General features: G+C 44.3%; 45 non-coding genes across 45 annotated transcripts; all 45 read left to right on the plus strand.

Moving 5' to 3' along the window:
• Positions 1 to 299: 299 nt before the first annotated feature.
• On the plus strand, positions 300 to 418 carry LOC134104537 (5S ribosomal RNA). Its single transcript, XR_009941942.1, has one exon. It is a non-coding gene; the product is annotated as a 5S ribosomal RNA (ribosomal RNA).
• Positions 419 to 815: 397 nt separating this feature from the next.
• LOC134104549 (5S ribosomal RNA) lies at positions 816 to 934 on the plus strand. Its single transcript, XR_009941953.1, has one exon. It is a non-coding gene; the product is annotated as a 5S ribosomal RNA (ribosomal RNA).
• Positions 935 to 1,273: 339 nt separating this feature from the next.
• Positions 1,274 to 1,392, plus strand: LOC134104561 (5S ribosomal RNA). Its single transcript, XR_009941964.1, has one exon. It is a non-coding gene; the product is annotated as a 5S ribosomal RNA (ribosomal RNA).
• A 397-nt stretch (positions 1,393 to 1,789) lies between these two features.
• Positions 1,790 to 1,908, plus strand: LOC134104573 (5S ribosomal RNA). The gene has a single exon (XR_009941975.1). It is a non-coding gene; the product is annotated as a 5S ribosomal RNA (ribosomal RNA).
• A 339-nt stretch (positions 1,909 to 2,247) lies between these two features.
• On the plus strand, positions 2,248 to 2,366 carry LOC134104908 (5S ribosomal RNA). The gene has a single exon (XR_009942279.1). It is a non-coding gene; the product is annotated as a 5S ribosomal RNA (ribosomal RNA).
• Positions 2,367 to 2,763: 397 nt separating this feature from the next.
• LOC134104577 (5S ribosomal RNA) lies at positions 2,764 to 2,882 on the plus strand. Its single transcript, XR_009941979.1, has one exon. It is a non-coding gene; the product is annotated as a 5S ribosomal RNA (ribosomal RNA).
• Positions 2,883 to 3,278: 396 nt separating this feature from the next.
• Positions 3,279 to 3,397, plus strand: LOC134104579 (5S ribosomal RNA). The gene has a single exon (XR_009941980.1). It is a non-coding gene; the product is annotated as a 5S ribosomal RNA (ribosomal RNA).
• A 397-nt stretch (positions 3,398 to 3,794) lies between these two features.
• LOC134104982 (5S ribosomal RNA) lies at positions 3,795 to 3,913 on the plus strand. The gene has a single exon (XR_009942347.1). It is a non-coding gene; the product is annotated as a 5S ribosomal RNA (ribosomal RNA).
• Positions 3,914 to 4,252: 339 nt separating this feature from the next.
• On the plus strand, positions 4,253 to 4,371 carry LOC134104580 (5S ribosomal RNA). Its single transcript, XR_009941981.1, has one exon. It is a non-coding gene; the product is annotated as a 5S ribosomal RNA (ribosomal RNA).
• A 397-nt stretch (positions 4,372 to 4,768) lies between these two features.
• Positions 4,769 to 4,887, plus strand: LOC134104581 (5S ribosomal RNA). The gene has a single exon (XR_009941982.1). It is a non-coding gene; the product is annotated as a 5S ribosomal RNA (ribosomal RNA).
• Positions 4,888 to 5,226: 339 nt separating this feature from the next.
• LOC134104582 (5S ribosomal RNA) lies at positions 5,227 to 5,345 on the plus strand. Its single transcript, XR_009941983.1, has one exon. It is a non-coding gene; the product is annotated as a 5S ribosomal RNA (ribosomal RNA).
• Positions 5,346 to 5,742: 397 nt separating this feature from the next.
• LOC134104583 (5S ribosomal RNA) lies at positions 5,743 to 5,861 on the plus strand. Its single transcript, XR_009941984.1, has one exon. It is a non-coding gene; the product is annotated as a 5S ribosomal RNA (ribosomal RNA).
• Positions 5,862 to 6,200: 339 nt separating this feature from the next.
• On the plus strand, positions 6,201 to 6,319 carry LOC134104584 (5S ribosomal RNA). The gene has a single exon (XR_009941985.1). It is a non-coding gene; the product is annotated as a 5S ribosomal RNA (ribosomal RNA).
• A 397-nt stretch (positions 6,320 to 6,716) lies between these two features.
• Positions 6,717 to 6,835, plus strand: LOC134104585 (5S ribosomal RNA). The gene has a single exon (XR_009941986.1). It is a non-coding gene; the product is annotated as a 5S ribosomal RNA (ribosomal RNA).
• A 339-nt stretch (positions 6,836 to 7,174) lies between these two features.
• LOC134104586 (5S ribosomal RNA) lies at positions 7,175 to 7,293 on the plus strand. The gene has a single exon (XR_009941987.1). It is a non-coding gene; the product is annotated as a 5S ribosomal RNA (ribosomal RNA).
• A 397-nt stretch (positions 7,294 to 7,690) lies between these two features.
• On the plus strand, positions 7,691 to 7,809 carry LOC134104587 (5S ribosomal RNA). Its single transcript, XR_009941988.1, has one exon. It is a non-coding gene; the product is annotated as a 5S ribosomal RNA (ribosomal RNA).
• A 339-nt stretch (positions 7,810 to 8,148) lies between these two features.
• LOC134104590 (5S ribosomal RNA) lies at positions 8,149 to 8,267 on the plus strand. Its single transcript, XR_009941990.1, has one exon. It is a non-coding gene; the product is annotated as a 5S ribosomal RNA (ribosomal RNA).
• A 397-nt stretch (positions 8,268 to 8,664) lies between these two features.
• Positions 8,665 to 8,783, plus strand: LOC134104591 (5S ribosomal RNA). Its single transcript, XR_009941991.1, has one exon. It is a non-coding gene; the product is annotated as a 5S ribosomal RNA (ribosomal RNA).
• A 339-nt stretch (positions 8,784 to 9,122) lies between these two features.
• Positions 9,123 to 9,241, plus strand: LOC134104592 (5S ribosomal RNA). Its single transcript, XR_009941992.1, has one exon. It is a non-coding gene; the product is annotated as a 5S ribosomal RNA (ribosomal RNA).
• A 397-nt stretch (positions 9,242 to 9,638) lies between these two features.
• LOC134104593 (5S ribosomal RNA) lies at positions 9,639 to 9,757 on the plus strand. Its single transcript, XR_009941993.1, has one exon. It is a non-coding gene; the product is annotated as a 5S ribosomal RNA (ribosomal RNA).
• A 339-nt stretch (positions 9,758 to 10,096) lies between these two features.
• Positions 10,097 to 10,215, plus strand: LOC134104924 (5S ribosomal RNA). The gene has a single exon (XR_009942294.1). It is a non-coding gene; the product is annotated as a 5S ribosomal RNA (ribosomal RNA).
• A 395-nt stretch (positions 10,216 to 10,610) lies between these two features.
• Positions 10,611 to 10,729, plus strand: LOC134104978 (5S ribosomal RNA). The gene has a single exon (XR_009942343.1). It is a non-coding gene; the product is annotated as a 5S ribosomal RNA (ribosomal RNA).
• Positions 10,730 to 11,068: 339 nt separating this feature from the next.
• Positions 11,069 to 11,187, plus strand: LOC134104594 (5S ribosomal RNA). The gene has a single exon (XR_009941994.1). It is a non-coding gene; the product is annotated as a 5S ribosomal RNA (ribosomal RNA).
• A 395-nt stretch (positions 11,188 to 11,582) lies between these two features.
• LOC134104595 (5S ribosomal RNA) lies at positions 11,583 to 11,701 on the plus strand. Its single transcript, XR_009941995.1, has one exon. It is a non-coding gene; the product is annotated as a 5S ribosomal RNA (ribosomal RNA).
• Positions 11,702 to 12,040: 339 nt separating this feature from the next.
• On the plus strand, positions 12,041 to 12,159 carry LOC134104925 (5S ribosomal RNA). The gene has a single exon (XR_009942295.1). It is a non-coding gene; the product is annotated as a 5S ribosomal RNA (ribosomal RNA).
• Positions 12,160 to 12,554: 395 nt separating this feature from the next.
• Positions 12,555 to 12,673, plus strand: LOC134104979 (5S ribosomal RNA). The gene has a single exon (XR_009942344.1). It is a non-coding gene; the product is annotated as a 5S ribosomal RNA (ribosomal RNA).
• A 339-nt stretch (positions 12,674 to 13,012) lies between these two features.
• Positions 13,013 to 13,131, plus strand: LOC134104596 (5S ribosomal RNA). Its single transcript, XR_009941996.1, has one exon. It is a non-coding gene; the product is annotated as a 5S ribosomal RNA (ribosomal RNA).
• A 395-nt stretch (positions 13,132 to 13,526) lies between these two features.
• On the plus strand, positions 13,527 to 13,645 carry LOC134104597 (5S ribosomal RNA). Its single transcript, XR_009941997.1, has one exon. It is a non-coding gene; the product is annotated as a 5S ribosomal RNA (ribosomal RNA).
• Positions 13,646 to 13,984: 339 nt separating this feature from the next.
• On the plus strand, positions 13,985 to 14,103 carry LOC134104926 (5S ribosomal RNA). The gene has a single exon (XR_009942296.1). It is a non-coding gene; the product is annotated as a 5S ribosomal RNA (ribosomal RNA).
• Positions 14,104 to 14,498: 395 nt separating this feature from the next.
• LOC134104994 (5S ribosomal RNA) lies at positions 14,499 to 14,617 on the plus strand. The gene has a single exon (XR_009942358.1). It is a non-coding gene; the product is annotated as a 5S ribosomal RNA (ribosomal RNA).
• Positions 14,618 to 14,956: 339 nt separating this feature from the next.
• LOC134104598 (5S ribosomal RNA) lies at positions 14,957 to 15,075 on the plus strand. Its single transcript, XR_009941998.1, has one exon. It is a non-coding gene; the product is annotated as a 5S ribosomal RNA (ribosomal RNA).
• Positions 15,076 to 15,470: 395 nt separating this feature from the next.
• Positions 15,471 to 15,589, plus strand: LOC134104599 (5S ribosomal RNA). Its single transcript, XR_009941999.1, has one exon. It is a non-coding gene; the product is annotated as a 5S ribosomal RNA (ribosomal RNA).
• Positions 15,590 to 15,928: 339 nt separating this feature from the next.
• LOC134104602 (5S ribosomal RNA) lies at positions 15,929 to 16,047 on the plus strand. The gene has a single exon (XR_009942001.1). It is a non-coding gene; the product is annotated as a 5S ribosomal RNA (ribosomal RNA).
• Positions 16,048 to 16,442: 395 nt separating this feature from the next.
• Positions 16,443 to 16,561, plus strand: LOC134104603 (5S ribosomal RNA). Its single transcript, XR_009942002.1, has one exon. It is a non-coding gene; the product is annotated as a 5S ribosomal RNA (ribosomal RNA).
• Positions 16,562 to 16,900: 339 nt separating this feature from the next.
• LOC134104604 (5S ribosomal RNA) lies at positions 16,901 to 17,019 on the plus strand. The gene has a single exon (XR_009942003.1). It is a non-coding gene; the product is annotated as a 5S ribosomal RNA (ribosomal RNA).
• A 395-nt stretch (positions 17,020 to 17,414) lies between these two features.
• LOC134104605 (5S ribosomal RNA) lies at positions 17,415 to 17,533 on the plus strand. Its single transcript, XR_009942004.1, has one exon. It is a non-coding gene; the product is annotated as a 5S ribosomal RNA (ribosomal RNA).
• A 339-nt stretch (positions 17,534 to 17,872) lies between these two features.
• On the plus strand, positions 17,873 to 17,991 carry LOC134104899 (5S ribosomal RNA). Its single transcript, XR_009942271.1, has one exon. It is a non-coding gene; the product is annotated as a 5S ribosomal RNA (ribosomal RNA).
• Positions 17,992 to 18,386: 395 nt separating this feature from the next.
• On the plus strand, positions 18,387 to 18,505 carry LOC134104606 (5S ribosomal RNA). Its single transcript, XR_009942005.1, has one exon. It is a non-coding gene; the product is annotated as a 5S ribosomal RNA (ribosomal RNA).
• Positions 18,506 to 18,844: 339 nt separating this feature from the next.
• Positions 18,845 to 18,963, plus strand: LOC134104938 (5S ribosomal RNA). The gene has a single exon (XR_009942307.1). It is a non-coding gene; the product is annotated as a 5S ribosomal RNA (ribosomal RNA).
• A 395-nt stretch (positions 18,964 to 19,358) lies between these two features.
• Positions 19,359 to 19,477, plus strand: LOC134104607 (5S ribosomal RNA). The gene has a single exon (XR_009942006.1). It is a non-coding gene; the product is annotated as a 5S ribosomal RNA (ribosomal RNA).
• Positions 19,478 to 19,816: 339 nt separating this feature from the next.
• LOC134104959 (5S ribosomal RNA) lies at positions 19,817 to 19,935 on the plus strand. The gene has a single exon (XR_009942326.1). It is a non-coding gene; the product is annotated as a 5S ribosomal RNA (ribosomal RNA).
• Positions 19,936 to 20,330: 395 nt separating this feature from the next.
• Positions 20,331 to 20,449, plus strand: LOC134104608 (5S ribosomal RNA). Its single transcript, XR_009942007.1, has one exon. It is a non-coding gene; the product is annotated as a 5S ribosomal RNA (ribosomal RNA).
• Positions 20,450 to 20,788: 339 nt separating this feature from the next.
• LOC134104900 (5S ribosomal RNA) lies at positions 20,789 to 20,907 on the plus strand. The gene has a single exon (XR_009942272.1). It is a non-coding gene; the product is annotated as a 5S ribosomal RNA (ribosomal RNA).
• Positions 20,908 to 21,302: 395 nt separating this feature from the next.
• LOC134104609 (5S ribosomal RNA) lies at positions 21,303 to 21,421 on the plus strand. Its single transcript, XR_009942008.1, has one exon. It is a non-coding gene; the product is annotated as a 5S ribosomal RNA (ribosomal RNA).
• Positions 21,422 to 21,760: 339 nt separating this feature from the next.
• LOC134104940 (5S ribosomal RNA) lies at positions 21,761 to 21,879 on the plus strand. The gene has a single exon (XR_009942308.1). It is a non-coding gene; the product is annotated as a 5S ribosomal RNA (ribosomal RNA).
• The last annotated feature ends 248 nt before the right edge of the window (positions 21,880 to 22,127 follow it).

Genomic DNA, 22,127 nt, shown 5'->3' on the forward strand with positions numbered 1-22,127 from the left:
TGTACACCTACACAATTGTAAAAAGTATTTCACATTGTAGAAGAGATGCAATAGGAAGAAGATGAAAGGTGGCTTACGTCCATACCATCGTCAGGCCATTTGAGGTGGCGGGGACTGCAATGGCCATCCACCGATTGGCTGGGACTCCTGGGCGGGTCTTCTCTAGTCCATCCAATTTTCGGCATAGGATGTCACAGCCTTCTTTGCATACCCTTATTTAACCCACACAAAGATGCCAACGGCAGGCGTGACATAATTTTTTGACGCATTATAAAGGATTAGGAAAAAGATAAAAAGCAGCTTACGGCCATACCTCTCTGGTTCCGCCCGATCTCGTCTGATCTCGGAAGCTAAGCAGAGCAGGGCCTGGTTAGTACCTGGATGGAAGACCGCCTGGGAATCCCAGGTGCCGTAAGCTTTTTCACTTCTCTCTGAAAGCCGCCGAGCGCCGCAGATTGTACACCTACAAATTACAAAAAGTATATCACATTGTCGAAGAGATGCATGTTTAGTGTTGTTTTAACGTTGGATATATAAGGAACTTAGACAATATCATCAAAATTGATTCCGTTTCATGGTTGCTAAATTAGTGTTGATCAACATTTAACAATTGGCCTACTTTTGTTTGTAATTTAGCCGTTGAAATACAGGTGCTAACCCAACATGTTAGAATTGCCAGTGAAGAAAAGTAAAGTTACCTTCAGGTTTTAGGAACCTCTCTTGCCAATCCTAAGAACTGCTTCAATTTTAGAAAAAGAAACTTTTCTGATTATCTTTGACACGTTCTAAAGGATTAGGAAAAAGATATTAAAGCAGCTTACGGCCATACCTCTCTGGTTCCGCCCGATCTCGTCTGATCTCGGAAGCTAAGCAGAGCAGGGCCTGGTTAGTACCTGGATGGAAGACCGCCTGGGAATCCCAGGTGCCGTAAGCTTTTTCACTTCTCTCTCCGAAAGCCGCCCAGCGCCGCAGATTGTACACCTACACAATTGTAAAAAGTATTTCACATTGTAGAAGAGATGCAATAGGAAGAAGATGAAAGGTGGCTTACGTCCATACCATCGTCAGGCCATTTGAGGTGGCGGGGACTGCAATGGCCATCCACCGATTGGCTGGGACTCCTGGGCGGGTCTTCTCTAGTCCATCCAATTTTCGGCATAGGATGTCACAGCCTTCTTTGCATACCCTTATTTAACCCACACAAAGATGCCAACGGCAGGCGTGACATAATTTTTTGACGCATTATAAAGGATTAGGAAAAAGATAAAAAGCAGCTTACGGCCATACCTCTCTGGTTCCGCCCGATCTCGTCTGATCTCGGAAGCTAAGCAGAGCAGGGCCTGGTTAGTACCTGGATGGAAGACCGCCTGGGAATCCCAGGTGCCGTAAGCTTTTTCACTTCTCTCTGAAAGCCGCCGAGCGCCGCAGATTGTACACCTACAAATTACAAAAAGTATATCACATTGTCGAAGAGATGCATGTTTAGTGTTGTTTTAACGTTGGATATATAAGGAACTTAGACAATATCATCAAAATTGATTCCGTTTCATGGTTGCTAAATTAGTGTTGATCAACATTTAACAATTGGCCTACTTTTGTTTGTAATTTAGCCGTTGAAATACAGGTGCTAACCCAACATGTTAGAATTGCCAGTGAAGAAAAGTAAAGTTACCTTCAGGTTTTAGGAACCTCTCTTGCCAATCCTAAGAACTGCTTCAATTTTAGAAAAAGAAACTTTTCTGATTATCTTTGACACGTTCTAAAGGATTAGGAAAAAGATATTAAAGCAGCTTACGGCCATACCTCTCTGGTTCCGCCCGATCTCGTCTGATCTCGGAAGCTAAGCAGAGCAGGGCCTGGTTAGTACCTGGATGGAAGACCGCCTGGGAATCCCAGGTGCCGTAAGCTTTTTCACTTCTCTCTCCGAAAGCCGCCCAGCGCCGCAGATTGTACACCTACACAATTGTAAAAAGTATTTCACATTGTAGAAGAGATGCAATAGGAAGAAGATGAAAGGTGGCTTACGTCCATACCATCGTCAGGCCATTTGAGGTGGCGGGGACTGCAATGGCCATCCACCGATTGGCTGGGACTCCTGGGCGGGTCTTCTCTAGTCCATCCAATTTTCGGCATAGGATGTCACAGCCTTCTTTGCATACCCTTATTTAACCCACACAAAGATGCCAACGGCAGGCGTGACATAATTTTTTGACGCATTATAAAGGATTAGGAAAAAGATAAAAAGCAGCTTACGGCCATACCTCTCTGGTTCTGCCCGATCTCGTCTGATCTCGGAAGCTAAGCAGAGCAGGGCCTGGTTAGTACCTGGATGGAAGACCGCCTGGGAATCCCAGGTGCCGTAAGCTTTTTCACTTCTCTCTGAAAGCTGCCGAGCGCCGCAGATTGTACACCTACAAATTACAAAAAGTACATCACATTGTCGAAGAGATGCATGTTTAGTGTTGTTTTAACGTTGGATATATAAGGAACTTAGACAATATCATCAAAATTGATTCCGTTTCATGGTTGCTAAATTAGTGTTGATCAACATTTAACAATTGGCCTACTTTTGTTTGTAATTTAGCCGTTGAAATACAGGTGCTAACCCAACATGTTAGAATTGCCAGTGAAGAAAAGTAAAGTTACCTTCAGGTTTTAGGAACCTCTCTTGCCAATCCTAAGAACTGCTTCAATTTTAGAAAAAGAAACTTTTCTGATTATCTTTGACACGTTCTAAAGGATTAGGAAAAAGATATTAAAGCAGCTTACGGCCATACCTCTCTGGTTCCGCCCGATCTCGTCTGATCTCGGAAGCTAAGCAGAGCAGGGCCTGGTTAGTACCTGGATGGAAGACCGCCTGGGAATCCCAGGTGCCGTAAGCTTTTTCACTTCTCTCTGAAAGCTGCCGAGCGCCGCAGATTGTACACCTACAAATTACAAAAAGTACATCACATTGTCGAAGAGATGCATGTTTAGTGTTGTTTTAACGTTGGATATATAAGGAACTTAGACAATATCATCAAAATTGATTCCGTTTCATGGTTGCTAAATTAGTGTTGATCAACATTTAACAATTGGCCTACTTTTGTTTGTAATTTAGCCGTTGAAATACAGGTGCTAACCCAACATGTTAGAATTGCCAGTGAAGAAAAGTAAAGTTACCTTCAGGTTTTAGGAACCTCTCTTGCCAATCCTAAGAACTGCTTCAATTTTAGAAAAAGAAACTTTTCTGATTATCTTTGACACGTTCTAAAGGATTAGGAAAAAGATAAAAAGCAGCTTACGGCCATACCTCTCTGGTTCCGCCCGATCTCGTCTGATCTCGGAAGCTAAGCAGAGCAGGGCCTGGTTAGTACCTGGATGGAAGACCGCCTGGGAATCCCAGGTGCCGTAAGCTTTTTCACTTCTCTCTGAAAGCTGCCGAGCGCCGCAGATTGTACACCTACAAATTACAAAAAGTATATCACATTGTCGAAGAGATGCATGTTTAGTGTTGTTTTAACGTTGGATATATAAGGAACTTAGACAATATCATCAAAATTGATTCCGTTTCATGGTTGCTAAATTAGTGTTGATCAACATTTAACAATTGGCCTACTTTTGTTTGTAATTTAGCCGTTGAAATACAGGTGCTAACCCAACATGTTAGAATTGCCAGTGAAGAAAAGTAAAGTTACCTTCAGGTTTTAGGAACCTCTCTTGCCAATCCTAAGAACTGCTTCAATTTTAGAAAAAGAAACTTTTCTGATTATCTTTGACACGTTCTAAAGGATTAGGAAAAAGATATTAAAGCAGCTTACGGCCATACCTCTCTGGTTCCGCCCGATCTCGTCTGATCTCGGAAGCTAAGCAGAGCAGGGCCTGGTTAGTACCTGGATGGAAGACCGCCTGGGAATCCCAGGTCCCGTAAGCTTTTTCACTTCTCTCTCCGAAAGCCGCCCAGCGCCGCAGATTGTACACCTACACAATTGTAAAAAGTATTTCACATTGTAGAAGAGATGCAATAGGAAGAAGATGAAAGGTGGCTTACGTCCATACCATCGTCAGGCCATTTGAGGTGGCGGGGACTGCAATGGCCATCCACCGATTGGCTGGGACTCCTGGGCGGGTCTTCTCTAGTCCATCCAATTTTCGGCATAGGATGTCACAGCCTTCTTTGCATACCCTTATTTAACCCACACAAAGATGCCAACGGCAGGCGTGACATAATTTTTTGACGCATTATAAAGGATTAGGAAAAAGATAAAAAGCAGCTTACGGCCATACCTCTCTGGTTCCGCCCGATCTCGTCTGATCTCGGAAGCTAAGCAGAGCAGGGCCTGGTTAGTACCTGGATGGAAGACCGCCTGGGAATCCCAGGTGCCGTAAGCTTTTTCACTTCTCTCTGAAAGCCGCCGAGCGCCGCAGATTGTACACCTACAAATTACAAAAAGTATATCACATTGTCGAAGAGATGCATGTTTAGTGTTGTTTTAACGTTGGATATATAAGGAACTTAGACAATATCATCAAAATTGATTCCGTTTCATGGTTGCTAAATTAGTGTTGATCAACATTTAACAATTGGCCTACTTTTGTTTGTAATTTAGCCGTTGAAATACAGGTGCTAACCCAACATGTTAGAATTGCCAGTGAAGAAAAGTAAAGTTACCTTCAGGTTTTAGGAACCTCTCTTGCCAATCCTAAGAACTGCTTCAATTTTAGAAAAAGAAACTTTTCTGATTATCTTTGACACGTTCTAAAGGATTAGGAAAAAGATATTAAAGCAGCTTACGGCCATACCTCTCTGGTTCCGCCCGATCTCGTCTGATCTCGGAAGCTAAGCAGAGCAGGGCCTGGTTAGTACCTGGATGGAAGACCGCCTGGGAATCCCAGGTGCCGTAAGCTTTTTCACTTCTCTCTCCGAAAGCCGCCCAGCGCCGCAGATTGTACACCTACACAATTGTAAAAAGTATTTCACATTGTAGAAGAGATGCAATAGGAAGAAGATGAAAGGTGGCTTACGTCCATACCATCGTCAGGCCATTTGAGGTGGCGGGGACTGCAATGGCCATCCACCGATTGGCTGGGACTCCTGGGCGGGTCTTCTCTAGTCCATCCAATTTTCGGCATAGGATGTCACAGCCTTCTTTGCATACCCTTATTTAACCCACACAAAGATGCCAACGGCAGGCGTGACATAATTTTTTGACGCATTATAAAGGATTAGGAAAAAGATAAAAAGCAGCTTACGGCCATACCTCTCTGGTTCCGCCCGATCTCGTCTGATCTCGGAAGCTAAGCAGAGCAGGGCCTGGTTAGTACCTGGATGGAAGACCGCCTGGGAATCCCAGGTGCCGTAAGCTTTTTCACTTCTCTCTGAAAGCTGCCGAGCGCCGCAGATTGTACACCTACAAATTACAAAAAGTACATCACATTGTCGAAGAGATGCATGTTTAGTGTTGTTTTAACGTTGGATATATAAGGAACTTAGACAATATCATCAAAATTGATTCCGTTTCATGGTTGCTAAATTAGTGTTGATCAACATTTAACAATTGGCCTACTTTTGTTTGTAATTTAGCCGTTGAAATACAGGTGCTAACCCAACATGTTAGAATTGCCAGTGAAGAAAAGTAAAGTTACCTTCAGGTTTTAGGAACCTCTCTTGCCAATCCTAAGAACTGCTTCAATTTTAGAAAAAGAAACTTTTCTGATTATCTTTGACACGTTCTAAAGGATTAGGAAAAAGATATTAAAGCAGCTTACGGCCATACCTCTCTGGTTCCGCCCGATCTCGTCTGATCTCGGAAGCTAAGCAGAGCAGGGCCTGGTTAGTACCTGGATGGAAGACCGCCTGGGAATCCCAGGTGCCGTAAGCTTTTTCACTTCTCTCTCCGAAAGCCGCCCAGCGCCGCAGATTGTACACCTACACAATTGTAAAAAGTATTTCACATTGTAGAAGAGATGCAATAGGAAGAAGATGAAAGGTGGCTTACGTCCATACCATCGTCAGGCCATTTGAGGTGGCGGGGACTGCAATGGCCATCCACCGATTGGCTGGGACTCCTGGGCGGGTCTTCTCTAGTCCATCCAATTTTCGGCATAGGATGTCACAGCCTTCTTTGCATACCCTTATTTAACCCACACAAAGATGCCAACGGCAGGCGTGACATAATTTTTTGACGCATTATAAAGGATTAGGAAAAAGATAAAAAGCAGCTTACGGCCATACCTCTCTGGTTCCGCCCGATCTCGTCTGATCTCGGAAGCTAAGCAGAGCAGGGCCTGGTTAGTACCTGGATGGAAGACCGCCTGGGAATCCCAGGTGCCGTAAGCTTTTTCACTTCTCTCTGAAAGCCGCCGAGCGCCGCAGATTGTACACCTACAAATTACAAAAAGTATATCACATTGTCGAAGAGATGCATGTTTAGTGTTGTTTTAACGTTGGATATATAAGGAACTTAGACAATATCATCAAAATTGATTCCGTTTCATGGTTGCTAAATTAGTGTTGATCAACATTTAACAATTGGCCTACTTTTGTTTGTAATTTAGCCGTTGAAATACAGGTGCTAACCCAACATGTTAGAATTGCCAGTGAAGAAAAGTAAAGTTACCTTCAGGTTTTAGGAACCTCTCTTGCCAATCCTAAGAACTGCTTCAATTTTAGAAAAAGAAACTTTTCTGATTATCTTTGACACGTTCTAAAGGATTAGGAAAAAGATATTAAAGCAGCTTACGGCCATACCTCTCTGGTTCCGCCCGATCTCGTCTGATCTCGGAAGCTAAGCAGAGCAGGGCCTGGTTAGTACCTGGATGGAAGACCGCCTGGGAATCCCAGGTGCCGTAAGCTTTTTCACTTCTCTCTCCGAAAGCCGCCCAGCGCCGCAGATTGTACACCTACACAATTGTAAAAAGTATTTCACATTGTAGAAGAGATGCAATAGGAAGAAGATGAAAGGTGGCTTACGTCCATACCATCGTCAGGCCATTTGAGGTGGCGGGGACTGCAATGGCCATCCACCGATTGGCTGGGACTCCTGGGCGGGTCTTCTCTAGTCCATCCAATTTTCGGCATAGGATGTCACAGCCTTCTTTGCATACCCTTATTTAACCCACACAAAGATGCCAACGGCAGGCGTGACATAATTTTTTGACGCATTATAAAGGATTAGGAAAAAGATAAAAAGCAGCTTACGGCCATACCTCTCTGGTTCCGCCCGATCTCGTCTGATCTCGGAAGCTAAGCAGAGCAGGGCCTGGTTAGTACCTGGATGGAAGACCGCCTGGGAATCCCAGGTGCCGTAAGCTTTTTCACTTCTCTCTGAAAGCCGCCGAGCGCCGCAGATTGTACACCTACAAATTACAAAAAGTATATCACATTGTCGAAGAGATGCATGTTTAGTGTTGTTTTAACGTTGGATATATAAGGAACTTAGACAATATCATCAAAATTGATTCCGTTTCATGGTTGCTAAATTAGTGTTGATCAACATTTAACAATTGGCCTACTTTTGTTTGTAATTTAGCCGTTGAAATACAGGTGCTAACCCAACATGTTAGAATTGCCAGTGAAGAAAAGTAAAGTTACCTTCAGGTTTTAGGAACCTCTCTTGCCAATCCTAAGAACTGCTTCAATTTTAGAAAAAGAAACTTTTCTGATTATCTTTGACACGTTCTAAAGGATTAGGAAAAAGATATTAAAGCAGCTTACGGCCATACCTCTCTGGTTCCGCCCGATCTCGTCTGATCTCGGAAGCTAAGCAGAGCAGGGCCTGGTTAGTACCTGGATGGAAGACCGCCTGGGAATCCCAGGTGCCGTAAGCTTTTTCACTTCTCTCTCCGAAAGCCGCCCAGCGCCGCAGATTGTACACCTACACAATTGTAAAAAGTATTTCACATTGTAGAAGAGATGCAATAGGAAGAAGATGAAAGGTGGCTTACGTCCATACCATCGTCAGGCCATTTGAGGTGGCGGGGACTGCAATGGCCATCCACCGATTGGCTGGGACTCCTGGGCGGGTCTTCTCTAGTCCATCCAATTTTCGGCATAGGATGTCACAGCCTTCTTTGCATACCCTTATTTAACCCACACAAAGATGCCAACGGCAGGCGTGACATAATTTTTTGACGCATTATAAAGGATTAGGAAAAAGATAAAAAGCAGCTTACGGCCATACCTCTCTGGTTCCGCCCGATCTCGTCTGATCTCGGAAGCTAAGCAGAGCAGGGCCTGGTTAGTACCTGGATGGAAGACCGCCTGGGAATCCCAGGTGCCGTAAGCTTTTTCACTTCTCTCTGAAAGCCGCCGAGCGCCGCAGATTGTACACCTACAAATTACAAAAAGTATATCACATTGTCGAAGAGATGCATGTTTAGTGTTGTTTTAACGTTGGATATATAAGGAACTTAGACAATATCATCAAAATTGATTCCGTTTCATGGTTGCTAAATTAGTGTTGATCAACATTTAACAATTGGCCTACTTTTGTTTGTAATTTAGCCGTTGAAATACAGGTGCTAACCCAACATGTTAGAATTGCCAGTGAAGAAAAGTAAAGTTACCTTCAGGTTTTAGGAACCTCTCTTGCCAATCCTAAGAACTGCTTCAATTTTAGAAAAAGAAACTTTTCTGATTATCTTTGACACGTTCTAAAGGATTAGGAAAAAGATATTAAAGCAGCTTACGGCCATACCTCTCTGGTTCCGCCCGATCTCGTCTGATCTCGGAAGCTAAGCAGAGCAGGGCCTGGTTAGTACCTGGATGGAAGACCGCCTGGGAATCCCAGGTGCCGTAAGCTTTTTCACTTCTCTCTCCGAAAGCCGCCCAGCGCCGCAGATTGTACACCTACACAATTGTAAAAAGTATTTCACATTGTAGAAGAGATGCAATAGGAAGAAGATGAAAGGTGGCTTACGTCCATACCATCGTCAGGCCATTTGAGGTGGCGGGGACTGCAATGGCCATCCACCGATTGGCTGGGACTCCTGGGCGGGTCTTCTCTAGTCCATCCAATTTTCGGCATAGGATGTCACAGCCTTCTTTGCATACCCTTATTTAACCCACACAAAGATGCCAACGGCAGGCGTGACATAATTTTTTGACGCATTATAAAGGATTAGGAAAAAGATAAAAAGCAGCTTACGGCCATACCTCTCTGGTTCCGCCCGATCTCGTCTGATCTCGGAAGCTAAGCAGAGCAGGGCCTGGTTAGTACCTGGATGGAAGACCGCCTGGGAATCCCAGGTGCCGTAAGCTTTTTCACTTCTCTCTGAAAGCCGCCGAGCGCCGCAGATTGTACACCTACAAATTACAAAAAGTATATCACATTGTCGAAGAGATGCATGTTTAGTGTTGTTTTAACGTTGGATATATAAGGAACTTAGACAATATCATCAAAATTGATTCCGTTTCATGGTTGCTAAATTAGTGTTGATCAACATTTAACAATTGGCCTACTTTTGTTTGTAATTTAGCCGTTGAAATACAGGTGCTAACCCAACATGTTAGAATTGCCAGTGAAGAAAAGTAAAGTTACCTTCAGGTTTTAGGAACCTCTCTTGCCAATCCTAAGAACTGCTTCAATTTTAGAAAAAGAAACTTTTCTGATTATCTTTGACACGTTCTAAAGGATTAGGAAAAAGATATTAAAGCAGCTTACGGCCATACCTCTCTGGTTCCGCCCGATCTCGTCTGATCTCGGAAGCTAAGCAGAGCAGGGCCTGGTTAGTACCTGGATGGAAGACCGCCTGGGAATCCCAGGTGCCGTAAGCTTTTTCACTTCTCTCTCCGAAAGCCGCCCAGCGCCGCAGATTGTACACCTACACAATTGTAAAAAGTATTTCACATTGTAGAAGAGATGCAATAGGAAGAAGATGAAAGGTGGCTTACGTCCATACCATCGTCAGGCCATTTGAGGTGGCGGGGACTGCAATGGCCATCCACCGATTGGCTGGGACTCCTGGGCGGGTCTTCTCTAGTCCATCCAATTTTCGGCATAGGATGTCACAGCCTTCTTTGCATACCCTTATTTAACCCACACAAAGATGCCAACGGCAGGCGTGACATAATTTTTTGACGCATTATAAAGGATTAGGAAAAAGATAAAAAGCAGCTTACGGCCATACCTCTCTGGTTCCGCCCGATCTCGTCTGATCTCGGAAGCTAAGCAGAGCAGGGCCTGGTTAGTACCTGGATGGAAGGCCGCCTGGGAATCCCAGGTGCCGTAAGCTTTTTCACTTCTCTCTCCGAAAGCCGCCGAGCGCCGCAGATTGTACACCTACAAATTACAAAAAGAATATCACATTGTTGAAGAGATGCATGTTTAGTGTTGTTTTAACGTTGGATATGAAAGGAAATTAGACAATATTATCCAAAATGATTCCGTTTCATGATTGCTAAATTAGTGTTGATCAACATTTACGATTGGCATACTATTGTTTGTAATTTAGCCGTTGAAATACAGGTGCTAACCCAACATGTTAGAATTGCCAGTGAAGAAAAGTAAAGTTACCTTCAGGCTTTAGGAACCTCTCTTGCCAATGCTAAGAACTGCTTCAATTTTAGAAAAAGAAACTTCTGATTATCTTTGACACGTTTTAAAGGATTAGGAAAAAGATGAAAAGCAGCTTACGGCCATACCTCTCTGGTTCCGCCCGATCTCGTCTGATCTCGGAAGCTAAGCAGAGCAGGGCCTGGTTAGTACCTGGATGGAAGACCGCCTGGGAATCCCATGTGCCGTAAGCTTTTTCACTTCTCTCTCTGAAAGCCGCCCAGCGCCGTAGATTGTACACCTACACAATTGTAAAAAAAATTTCACATTGTAGAAGAGATGCAATAGGAAGAAGATGAAAGGTGGCTTACGTCCATACCATCGTCAGGCCATTTGAGGTGGCGGGGACTGCAATGGCCATTCACCGATTGGCTGGGACCCCTGGGCGGGTCTTCTCTAGTCCATCCAATTTTCGGCATGGGATGTCACAGCCTTCTTTGCATACCCTTATTTAACCCACACAAAGATGCCAACGGCAGGCGTGTCATAATTCATTGACGCATTATAAAGGATTAGGAAAAAGATAAAAAGCAGCTTACGGCCATACCTCTCTGGTTCCGCCCGATCTCGTCTGATCTCGGAAGCTAAGCAGAGCAGGGCCTGGTTAGTACCTGGATGGAAGACCGCCTGGGAATCCCAGGTGCCGTAAGCTTTTTCACTTCTCTCTCCGAAAGCCGCCGAGCGCCGCAGATTGTACACCTACAAATTACAAAAAGAATATCACATTGTTGAAGAGATGCATGTTTAGTGTTGTTTTAACGTTGGATATGAAAGGAAATTAGACAATATTATCCAAAATGATTCCGTTTCATGATTGCTAAATTAGTGTTGATCAACATTTACGATTGGCATACTATTGTTTGTAATTTAGCCGTTGAAATACAGGTGCTAACCCAACATGTTAGAATTGCCAGTGAAGAAAAGTAAAGTTACCTTCAGGCTTTAGGAACCTCTCTTGCCAATGCTAAGAACTGCTTCAATTTTAGAAAAAGAAACTTCTGATTATCTTTGACACGTTTTAAAGGATTAGGAAAAAGATGAAAAGCAGCTTACGGCCATACCTCTCTGGTTCCGCCCGATCTCGTCTGATCTCGGAAGCTAAGCAGAGCAGGGCCTGGTTAGTACCTGGATGGAAGACCGCCTGGGAATCCCAGGTGCCGTAAGCTTTTTCACTTCTCTCTCTGAAAGCCGCCCAGCGCCGTAGATTGTACACCTACACAATTGTAAAAAAAATGTCACATTGTAGAAGAGATGCAATAGGAAGAAGATGAAAGGTGGCTTACGTCCATACCATCGTCAGGCCATTTGAGGTGGCGGGGACTGCAATGGCCATTCACCGATTGGCTGGGACCCCTGGGCGGGTCTTCTCTAGTCCATCCAATTTTCGGCATGGGATGTCACAGCCTTCTTTGCATACCCTTATTTAACCCACACAAAGATGCCAACGGCAGGCGTGTCATAATTCATTGACGCATTATAAAGGATTAGGAAAAAGATAAAAAGCAGCTTACGGCCATACCTCTCTGGTTCCGCCCGATCTCGTCTGATCTCGGAAGCTAAGCAGAGCAGGGCCTGGTTAGTACCTGGATGGAAGGCCGCCTGGGAATCCCAGGTGCCGTAAGCTTTTTCACTTCTCTCTCCGAAAGCCGCCGAGCGCCGCAGATTGTACACCTACAAATTACAAAAAGAATATCACATTGTTGAAGAGATGCATGTTTAGTGTTGTTTTAACGTTGGATATGAAAGGAAATTAGACAATATTATCCAAAATGATTCCGTTTCATGATTGCTAAATTAGTGTTGATCAACATTTACGATTGGCATACTATTGTTTGTAATTTAGCCGTTGAAATACAGGTGCTAACCCAACATGTTAGAATTGCCAGTGAAGAAAAGTAAAGTTACCTTCAGGCTTTAGGAACCTCTCTTGCCAATGCTAAGAACTGCTTCAATTTTAGAAAAAGAAACTTCTGATTATCTTTGACACGTTTTAAAGGATTAGGAAAAAGATGAAAAGCAGCTTACGGCCATACCTCTCTGGTTCCGCCCGATCTCGTCTGATCTCGGAAGCTAAGCAGAGCAGGGCCTGGTTAGTACCTGGATGGAAGACCGCCTGGGAATCCCATGTGCCGTAAGCTTTTTCACTTCTCTCTCTGAAAGCCGCCCAGCGCCGTAGATTGTACACCTACACAATTGTAAAAAAAATTTCACATTGTAGAAGAGATGCAATAGGAAGAAGATGAAAGGTGGCTTACGTCCATACCATCGTCAGGCCATTTGAGGTGGCGGGGACTGCAATGGCCATTCACCGATTGGCTGGGACCCCTGGGCGGGTCTTCTCTAGTCCATCCAATTTTCGGCATGGGATGTCACAGCCTTCTTTGCATACCCTTATTTAACCCACACAAAGATGCCAACGGCAGGCGTGTCATAATTCATTGACGCATTATAAAGGATTAGGAAAAAGATAAAAAGCAGCTTACGGCCATACCTCTCTGGTTCCGCCCGATCTCGTCTGATCTCGGAAGCTAAGCAGAGCAGGGCCTGGTTAGTACCTGGATGGAAGACCGCCTGGGAATCCCAGGTGCCGTAAGCTTTTTCACTTCTCTCTCCGAAAGCCGCCGAGCGCCGCAGATTGTACACCTACAAATTACAAAAAGAATATCACATTGTTGAAGAGATGCATGTTTAGTGTTGTTTTAACGTTGGATATGAAAGGAAATTAGACAATATTATCCAAAATGATTCCGTTTCATGATTGCTAAATTAGTGTTGATCAACATTTACGATTGGCATACTATTGTTTGTAATTTAGCCGTTGAAATACAGGTGCTAACCCAACATGTTAGAATTGCCAGTGAAGAAAAGTAAAGTTACCTTCAGGCTTTAGGAACCTCTCTTGCCAATGCTAAGAACTGCTTCAATTTTAGAAAAAGAAACTTCTGATTATCTTTGACACGTTTTAAAGGATTAGGAAAAAGATGAAAAGCAGCTTACGGCCATACCTCTCTGGTTCCGCCCGATCTCGTCTGATCTCGGAAGCTAAGCAGAGCAGGGCCTGGTTAGTACCTGGATGGAAGACCGCCTGGGAATCCCAGGTGCCGTAAGCTTTTTCACTTCTCTCTCTGAAAGCCGCCCAGCGCCGTAGATTGTACACCTACACAATTGTAAAAAAAATGTCACATTGTAGAAGAGATGCAATAGGAAGAAGATGAAAGGTGGCTTACGTCCATACCATCGTCAGGCCATTTGAGGTGGCGGGGACTGCAATGGCCATTCACCGATTGGCTGGGACCCCTGGGCGGGTCTTCTCTAGTCCATCCAATTTTCGGCATGGGATGTCACAGCCTTCTTTGCATACCCTTATTTAACCCACACAAAGATGCCAACGGCAGGCGTGTCATAATTCATTGACGCATTATAAAGGATTAGGAAAAAGATAAAAAGCAGCTTACGGCCATACCTCTCTGGTTCCGCCCGATCTCGTCTGATCTCGGAAGCTAAGCAGAGCAGGGCCTGGTTAGTACCTGGATGGAAGGCCGCCTGGGAATCCCAGGTGCCGTAAGCTTTTTCACTTCTCTCTCCGAAAGCCGCCGAGCGCCGCAGATTGTACACCTACAAATTACAAAAAGAATATCACATTGTTGAAGAGATGCATGTTTAGTGTTGTTTTAACGTTGGATATGAAAGGAAATTAGACAATATTATCCAAAATGATTCCGTTTCATGATTGCTAAATTAGTGTTGATCAACATTTACGATTGGCATACTATTGTTTGTAATTTAGCCGTTGAAATACAGGTGCTAACCCAACATGTTAGAATTGCCAGTGAAGAAAAGTAAAGTTACCTTCAGGCTTTAGGAACCTCTCTTGCCAATGCTAAGAACTGCTTCAATTTTAGAAAAAGAAACTTCTGATTATCTTTGACACGTTTTAAAGGATTAGGAAAAAGATGAAAAGCAGCTTACGGCCATACCTCTCTGGTTCCGCCCGATCTCGTCTGATCTCTGAAGCTAAGCAGAGCAGGGCCTGGTTAGTACCTGGATGGAAGACCGCCTGGGAATCCCATGTGCCGTAAGCTTTTTCACTTCTCTCTCTGAAAGCCGCCCAGCGCCGTAGATTGTACACCTACACAATTGTAAAAAAAATTTCACATTGTAGAAGAGATGCAATAGGAAGAAGATGAAAGGTGGCTTACGTCCATACCATCGTCAGGCCATTTGAGGTGGCGGGGACTGCAATGGCCATTCACCGATTGGCTGGGACCCCTGGGCGGGTCTTCTCTAGTCCATCCAATTTTCGGCATGGGATGTCACAGCCTTCTTTGCATACCCTTATTTAACCCACACAAAGATGCCAACGGCAGGCGTGTCATAATTCATTGACGCATTATAAAGGATTAGGAAAAAGATAAAAAGCAGCTTACGGCCATACCTCTCTGGTTCCGCCCGATCTCGTCTGATCTCGGAAGCTAAGCAGAGCAGGGCCTGGTTAGTACCTGGATGGAAGACCGCCTGGGAATCCCAGGTGCCGTAAGCTTTTTCACTTCTCTCTCCGAAAGCCGCCGAGCGCCGCAAATTGTACACCTACAAATTACAAAAAGAATATCACATTGTTGAAGAGATGCATGTTTAGTGTTGTTTTAACGTTGGATATGAAAGGAAATTAGACAATATTATCCAAAATGATTCCGTTTCATGATTGCTAAATTAGTGTTGATCAACATTTACGATTGGCATACTATTGTTTGTAATTTAGCCGTTGAAATACAGGTGCTAACCCAACATGTTAGAATTGCCAGTGAAGAAAAGTAAAGTTACCTTCAGGCTTTAGGAACCTCTCTTGCCAATGCTAAGAACTGCTTCAATTTTAGAAAAAGAAACTTCTGATTATCTTTGACACGTTTTAAAGGATTAGGAAAAAGATGAAAAGCAGCTTACGGCCATACCTCTCTGGTTCCGCCCGATCTCGTCTGATCTCGGAAGCTAAGCAGAGCAGGGCCTGGTTAGTACCTGGATGGAAGACCGCCTGGGAATCCCAGGTGCCGTAAGCTTTTTCACTTCTCTCTCTGAAAGCCGCCCAGCGCCGTAGATTGTACACCTACACAATTGTAAAAAAAATGTCACATTGTAGAAGAGATGCAATAGGAAGAAGATGAAAGGTGGCTTACGTCCATACCATCGTCAGGCCATTTGAGGTGGCGGGGACTGCAATGGCCATTCACCGATTGGCTGGGACCCCTGGGCGGGTCTTCTCTAGTCCATCCAATTTTCGGCATGGGATGTCACAGCCTTCTTTGCATACCCTTATTTAACCCACACAAAGATGCCAACGGCAGGCGTGTCATAATTCATTGACGCATTATAAAGGATTAGGAAAAAGATAAAAAGCAGCTTACGGCCATACCTCTCTGGTTCCGCCCGATCTCGTCTGATCTCGGAAGCTAAGCAGAGCAGGGCCTGGTTAGTACCTGGATGGAAGACCGCCTGGGAATCCCAGGTGCCGTAAGCTTTTTCACTTCTCTCTCCGAAAGCCGCCGAGCGCCGCAGATTGTACACCTACAAATTACAAAAAGAATATCACATTGTTGAAGAGATGCATGTTTAGTGTTGTTTTAACGTTGGATATGAAAGGAAATTAGACAATATTATCCAAAATGATTCCGTTTCATGATTGCTAAATTAGTGTTGATCAACATTTACGATTGGCATACTATTGTTTGTAATTTAGCCGTTGAAATACAGGTGCTAACCCAACATGTTAGAATTGCCAGTGAAGAAAAGTAAAGTTACCTTCAGGCTTTAGGAACCTCTCTTGCCAATGCTAAGAACTGCTTCAATTTTAGAAAAAGAAACTTCTGATTATCTTTGACACGTTTTAAAGGATTAGGAAAAAGATGAAAAGCAGCTTACGGCCATACCTCTCTGGTTCCGCCCGATCTCGTCTGATCTCGGAAGCTAAGCAGAGCAGGGCCTGGTTAGTACCTGGATGGAAGACCGCCTGGGAATCCCAGGTGCCGTAAGCTTTTTCACTTCTCTCTCTGAAAGCCGCCCAGCGCCGTAGATTGTACACCTACACAATTGTAAAAAAAATGTCACATTGTAGAAGAGATGCAATAGGAAGAAGATGAAAGGTGGCTTACGTCCATACCATCGTCAGGCCATTTGAGGTGGCGGGGACTGCAATGGCCATTCACCGATTGGCTGGGACCCCTGGGCGGGTCTTCTCTAGTCCATCCAATTTTCGGCATGGGATGTCACAGCCTTCTTTGCATACCCTTATTTAACCCACACAAAGATGCCAACGGCAGGCGTGTCATAATTCATTGACGCATTATAAAGGATTAGGAAAAAGATAAAAAGCAGCTTACGGCCATACCTCTCTGGTTCCGCCCGATCTCGTCTGATCTCGGAAGCTAAGCAGAGCAGGGCCTGGTTAGTACCTGGATGGAAGACCGCCTGGGAATCCCAGGTGCCGTAAGCTTTTTCACTTCTCTCTCCGAAAGCCGCCGAGCGCCGCAGATTGTACACCTACAAATTACAAAAAGAATATCACATTGTTGAAGAGATGCATGTTTAGTGTTGTTTTAACGTTGGATATGAAAGGAAATTAGACAATATTATCCAAAATGATTCCGTTTCATGATTGCTAAATTAGTGTTGATCAACATTTACGATTGGCATACTATTGTTTGTAATTTAGCCGTTGAAATACAGGTGCTAACCCAACATGTTAGAATTGCCAGTGAAGAAAAGTAAAGTTACCTTCAGGCTTTAGGAACCTCTCTTGCCAATGCTAAGAACTGCTTCAATTTTAGAAAAAGAAACTTCTGATTATCTTTGACACGTTTTAAAGGATTAGGAAAAAGATGAAAAGCAGCTTACGGCCATACCTCTCTGGTTCCGCCCGATCTCGTCTGATCTCGGAAGCTAAGCAGAGCAGGGCCTGGTTAGTACCTGGATGGAAGACCGCCTGGGAATCCCAGGTGCCGTAAGCTTTTTCACTTCTCTCTCTGAAAGCCGCCCAGCGCCGCAGATTGTACACCTACACAATTGTAAAAAAAATGTCACATTGTAGAAGAGATGCAATAGGAAGAAGATGAAAGGTGGCTTACGTCCATACCATCGTCAGGCCATTTGAGGTGGCGGGGACTGCAATGGCCATTCACCGATTGGCTGGGACCCCTGGGCGGGTCTTCTCTAGTCCATCCAATTTTCGGCATGGGATGTCACAGCCTTCTTTGCATACCCTTATTTAACCCACACAAAGATGCCAACGGCAGGCGTGTCATAATTCATTGACGCATTATAAAGGATTAGGAAAAAGATAAAAAGCAGCTTACGGCCATACCTCTCTGGTTCCGCCCGATCTCGTCTGATCTCGGAAGCTAAGCAGTGCAGGGCCTGGTTAGTACCTGGATGGAAGACCGCCTGGGAATCCCAGGTGCCGTAAGCTTTTTCACTTCTCTCTCCGAAAGCCGCCCAGCGCCGCAGATTGTACACCTACAAATTACAAAAAGAATATCACATTGTTGAAGAGATGCATGTTTAGTGTTGTTTTAACGTTGGATATGAAAGGAAATTAGACAATATTATCCAAAATGATTCCGTTTCATGATTGCTAAATTAGTGTTGATCAACATTTACGATTGGCATACTATTGTTTGTAATTTAGCCGTTGAAATACAGGTGCTAACCCAACATGTTAGAATTGCCAGTGAAGAAAAGTAAAGTTACCTTCAGGCTTTAGGAACCTCTCTTGCCAATGCTAAGAACTGCTTCAATTTTAGAAAAAGAAACTTCTGATTATCTTTGACACGTTTTAAAGGATTAGGAAAAAGATGAAAAGCAGCTTACGGCCATACCTCTCTGGTTCCGCCCGATCTCGTCTGATCTCGGAAGCTAAGCAGAGCAGGGCCTGGTTAGTACCTGGATGGAAGACCGCCTGGGAATCCCAGGTGCCGTAAGCTTTTTCACTTCTCTCTCTGAAAGCCGCCCAGCGCCGTAAATTGTACACCTGCACAATTGTAAAAAAAAATTCACATTGTAGAAGAGATGCAATAGGAAGAAGATGAAAGGTGGCTTACGTCCATACTATCGTCAGGCCATTTGAGGTGGCGGGGACTGCAATGGCCATTCACCGATTGGCTGGGACCCCTGGGCGGGTCTTCTCTAGTCCATCCAATTTTCGGCATGGGATGTCACAGCCTTCTTTGCATACCCTTATTTAACCCACACAAAGATGCCAACGGCAGGCGTGTCATAATTCATTGACGCATTATAAAGGATTAGGAAAAAGATAAAAAGCAGCTTACGGCCATACCTCTCTGGTTCCGCCCGATCTCGTCTGATCTCGGAAGCTAAGCAGAGCAGGGCCTGGTTAGTACCTGGATGGAAGACCGCCTGGGAATCCTAGGTGCCGTAAGCTTTTTCACTTCTCTCTCCGAAAGCCGCCGAGCGCCGCAGATTGTACACCTACAAATTACAAAAAGAATATCACATTGTTGAAGAGATGCATGTTTAGTGTTGTTTTAACGTTGGATATGAAAGGAAATTAGACAATATTATCCAAAATGATTCCGTTTCATGATTGCTAAATTAGTGTTGATCAACATTTACGATTGGCATACTATTGTTTGTAATTTAGCCGTTGAAATACAGGTGCTAACCCAACATGTTAGAATTGCCAGTGAAGAAAAGTAAAGTTACCTTCAGGCTTTAGGAACCTCTCTTGCCAATGCTAAGAACTGCTTCAATTTTAGAAAAAGAAACTTCTGATTATCTTTGACACGTTTTAAAGGATTAGGAAAAAGATGAAAAGCAGCTTACGGCCATACCTCTCTGGTTCCGCCCGATCTCGTCTGATCTCGGAAGCTAAGCAGAGCAGGGCCTGGTTAGTACCTGGATGGAAGACCGCCTGGGAATCCCAGGTGCCGTAAGCTTTTTCACTTCTCTCTCTGAAAGCCGCCCAGCTCCGTAGATTGTACACCTACACAATTGAAAAAAAAATGTCACATTGTAGAAGAGATGCAATAGGAAGAAGATGAAAGGTGGCTTACGTCCATACCATCGTCAGGCCATTTGAGGTGGCGGGGACTGCAATGGCCATTCACCGATTGGCTGGGACCCCTGGGCGGGTCTTCTCTAGTCCATCCAATTTTCGGCATGGGATGTCACAGCCTTCTTTGCATACCCTTATTTAACCCACACAAAGATGCCAACGGCAGGCGTGTCATAATTCATTGACGCATTATAAAGGATTAGGAAAAAGATAAAAAGCAGCTTACGGCCATACCTCTCTGGTTCCGCCTGATCTCGTCTGATCTCGGAAGCTAAGCAGTGCAGGGCCTGGTTAGTACCTGGATGGAAGACCGCCTGGGAATCCCAGGTGCCGTAAGCTTTTTCACTTCTCTCTCCGAAAGCCGCCCAGCGCCGCAGATTGTACACCTACAAATTACAAAAAGAATATCACATTGTTGAAGAGATGCATGTTTAGTGTTGTTTTAACGTTGGATATGAAAGGAAATTAGACAATATTATCCAAAATGATTCCGTTTCATGATTGCTAAATTAGTGTTGATCAACATTTACGATTGGCATACTATTGTTTGTAATTTAGCCGTTGAAATACAGGTGCTAACCCAACATGTTAGAATTGCCAGTGAAGAAAAGTAAAGTTACCTTCAGGCTTTAGGAACCTCTCTTGCCAATGCTAAGAACTGCTTCAATTTTAGAAAAAGAAACTTCTGATTATCTTTGACACGTTTTAAAGGATTAGGAAAAAGATGAAAAGCAGCTTACGGCCATACCTCTCTGGTTCCGCCCGATCTCGTCTGATCTCGGAAGCTAAGCAGAGCAGGGCCTGGTTAGTACCTGGATGGAAGACCGCCTGGGAATCCCAGGTGCCGTAAGCTTTTTCACTTCTCTCTCTGAAAGCCGCCCAGCGCCGTAGATTGTACACCTACACAATTGTAAAAAAAATGTCACATTGTAGAAGAGATGCAATAGGAAGAAGATGAAAGGTGGCTTACGTCCATACCATCGTCAGGCCATTTGAGGTGGCGGGGACTGCAATGGCCATTCACCGATTGGCTGGGACCCCTGGGCGGGTCTTCTCTAGTCCATCCAATTTTCGGCATGGGATGTCACAGCCTTCTTTGCATACCCTTATTTAACCCACACAAAGATGCCAACGGCAGGCGTGTCATAATTCATTGACGCATTATAAAGGATTAGGAAAAAGATAAAAAGCAGCTTACGGCCATACCTCTCTGGTTCCGCCCGATCTCGTCTGATCTCGGAAGCTAAGCAGTGCAGGGCCTGGTTAGTACCTGGATGGAAGACCGCCTGGGAATCCCAGGTGCCGTAAGCTTTTTCACTTCTCTCTCCGAAAGCCGCCCAGCGCCGCAGATTGTACACCTACAAATTACAAAAAGAATATCACATTGTTGAAGAGATGCATGTTTAGTGTTGTTTTAACGTTGGATATGAAAGGAAATTAGACAATATTATCCAAAATGATTCCGTTTCATGATTGCTAAATTAGTGTTGATCAACATTTACGATTGGCATACTATTGTTTGTAATTTAGCCGTTGAAATACAGGTGCTAACCCAACATGTTAGAATTGCCAGTGAAGAAAAGTAAAGTTACCTTCAGGCTTTAGGAACCTCTCTTGCCAATGCTAAGAACTGCTTCAATTTTAGAAAAAGAAACTTCTGATTATCTTTGACACGTTTTAAAGGATTAGGAAAAAGATGAAAAGCAGCTTACGGCCATACCTCTCTGGTTCCGCCCGATCTCGTCTGATCTCGGAAGCTAAGCAGAGCAGGGCCTGGTTAGTACCTGGATGGAAGACCGCCTGGGAATCCCAGGTGCCGTAAGCTTTTTCACTTCTCTCTCTGAAAGCCGCCCAGCGCCGTAAATTGTACACCTGCACAATTGTAAAAAAAAATTCACATTGTAGAAGAGATGCAATAGGAAGAAGATGAAAGGTGGCTTACGTCCATACTATCGTCAGGCCATTTGAGGTGGCGGGGACTGCAATGGCCATTCACCGATTGGCTGGGACCCCTGGGCGGGTCTTCTCTAGTCCATCCAATTTTCGGCATGGGATGTCACAGCCTTCTTTGCATACCCTTATTTAACCCACACAAAGATGCCAACGGCAGGCGTGTCATAATTCATTGACGCATTATAAAGGATTAGGAAAAAGATAAAAAGCAGCTTACGGCCATACCTCTCTGGTTCCGCCCGATCTCGTCTGATCTCGGAAGCTAAGCAGAGCAGGGCCTGGTTAGTACCTGGATGGAAGACCGCCTGGGAATCCTAGGTGCCGTAAGCTTTTTCACTTCTCTCTCCGAAAGCCGCCGAGCGCCGCAGATTGTACACCTACAAATTACAAAAAGAATATCACATTGTTGAAGAGATGCATGTTTAGTGTTGTTTTAACGTTGGATATGAAAGGAAATTAGACAATATTATCCAAAATGATTCCGTTTCATGATTGCTAAATTAGTGTTGATCAACATTTACGATTGGCATACTATTGTTTGTAATTTAGCCGTTGAAATACAGGTGCTAACCCAACAT

This window comes from Pungitius pungitius, chromosome 14 (genome assembly GCF_949316345.1).
Source record: "Pungitius pungitius chromosome 14, fPunPun2.1, whole genome shotgun sequence".
Classification (NCBI taxonomy): Eukaryota; Metazoa; Chordata; class Actinopteri; order Perciformes; family Gasterosteidae; genus Pungitius; species Pungitius pungitius.